General features: G+C 37.6%; 1 long non-coding RNA gene across 1 annotated transcript; it reads left to right on the forward strand.

Annotated features, from left to right (window-relative positions):
* Position 1: 1 nt before the first annotated feature.
* On the forward strand, positions 2-628 carry LOC107682283 (uncharacterized). Its single transcript, XR_001633442.1, has 3 exons — positions 2-67; positions 255-325; positions 588-628. It is a non-coding gene; the product is annotated as an uncharacterized LOC107682283 (long non-coding RNA).

The following is a 628-nucleotide window of genomic DNA, read 5'->3' on the forward strand; positions in this document are numbered from 1 at the left end:
CCTTTGAGGAGTCTGAAGAGAAGTGGCTGTCATCCTTAGAGAGCTCAAGATGGATGGAGTATGTCAGGTATGATTGAGAAACACTCAGTAGTCACCAAACAGCATATTTGATGTCTCCGCTTGTGCCAGAAATGTTGGCAACAGGCATTTCAGTTTGTGCATTCTCAGGTGTTTATTTAGGTCTCAACAAATCTGTCTATAGATGTTGATGCTGTGTACACTTTTAAGATCTGTGTTGTATGCATTTTTTACAGGACATTTCTTCGGCATGCAGTAGAGGTAGTCTATATGCTGGAGAGCAGACATGTGTCTGTCGCACTCCTAGGTAAAAAAGCCCTTTTACAAATAAATATTCCTTTAAAGGAATAGTTCATCCCCCACCCAAAATAAATAAATAAATTCAGAAAATTTACTATATCTTGGATGGCCTGAGGGTGAGTACATTTTCAGCAGATTTTTGAATGAACTATTCCTTTAATTGTTCTGCTGTCTGTTATAGAGAAATCTAATATCTCAAATGTAATATCTTGTAAATCTTATGTGAAGTGATTAATGATCTTCTTCATTCTGTATATGTGTGTGTACAGAGAAAGAGGATCGGGACCTGAGTTGTGTGATTTCCTGTCTG

The sequence above is a fragment of the Sinocyclocheilus anshuiensis genome, unplaced genomic scaffold (assembly GCF_001515605.1).
Source record: "Sinocyclocheilus anshuiensis isolate Anshui unplaced genomic scaffold, SAMN03320099.WGS_v1.1 C32002097, whole genome shotgun sequence".
Lineage (NCBI taxonomy): Eukaryota > Metazoa > Chordata > Actinopteri > Cypriniformes > Cyprinidae > Sinocyclocheilus > Sinocyclocheilus anshuiensis.